Genomic DNA, 1,184 nt, shown 5'->3' on the forward strand with positions numbered 1-1,184 from the left:
AGTCATCATTTGTCCCTGTAGGAGGTCTGCCTCCCATGCAGCTGGCAGGCAGATGCCATCTTTCCTGTTTTGAACCTGCCCCGACAGGCCAAATCTGAATCTGATTGTCCTGGTGAACTCTGCTGCTCCACCCTACTGACTCCCTGAAACTTCGCCCCACCCATCTCTCCCAACATCAGAGGCACTTTCTCTGAAAGCAGCCAGTCCCACATGCATCACACTTTTTCTTGAAATAACATTTAAGACTGCAGGACCCAGGCAGGGGGCAGCTAACCTTGGTGTGCTCTGAGACTTTTGCTGAGTAGTTCCAGTGTCAGCCTCAATCCAGAGTCTACATTAACCTGAAGACCACAATCTTCCCACTCTAGGGACTCCCTGAAATCCTGCCTCACCCAACTAATATATCACATGGGACTTTATCAGTGCTGAACCTTAAGAGAATTGGCAAGTGGCAGGAGGCTTCAGCGTGTCTTGGCTTTTTGCTGAGCTACTCCAGGCCTGGTACCAGTGGCAGCCATCCTCAGTTCACAGCGTGACCTCTCCCACATCCCTCCAGAATGACACAAGCAGTGAACAACCACGGGTCACTTTGTAGCTCCTACAAGGCAGTCCCTTGTTGTTCACAAGCAGTGGCTGACCTGGGCCTGCAACAGAGCCCCTCACAAGAGGCCCCAGAACCAACATATATGGACGTTGGCTTCAGACCACTACATTGGCCAAGCACCACCCAATTAGCCCCACAAGCAGCACACCCAAAGGGTGGTCTCAACAGGCATCAGAGTTTGCTGGGGCAATCCCACTCAGTGAGGTAAGCCCCCCACAAGGCAGCCTAAGCTGTGGACATGGCCAACCCTCAAAACCAATCAGTCTGAGTGTCAATCCCACCCACTGATGTAGCAATCAAGACTCAACTATAATAGGAGGGCACATACAACCCACATGAGGGGGCACCCAAAGCAGATGACTTGGGGGGTTGTGCCACTGAGCCCCACAGGCCAAGATTGGGAGAGAAAGCAGACCTACCTAATATATAGAAACAAACAGAGAGGTAGCCAAAATGAGAAAACAGAGAAACATATCCCAAATGAAAGAAGAGCAGAAAATTCCAGAAACAGAACTAAACAAAATGGAGGCAAGCAACATACCAGGCACAGAGTTCAAAACAATGGTTATAAGGATGCTCA

The sequence above is a fragment of the Rhinolophus hipposideros genome (assembly GCF_964194185.1).
Source record: "Rhinolophus hipposideros genome assembly, chromosome: 17".
NCBI lineage: Eukaryota > Metazoa > Chordata > Mammalia > Chiroptera > Rhinolophidae > Rhinolophus > Rhinolophus hipposideros.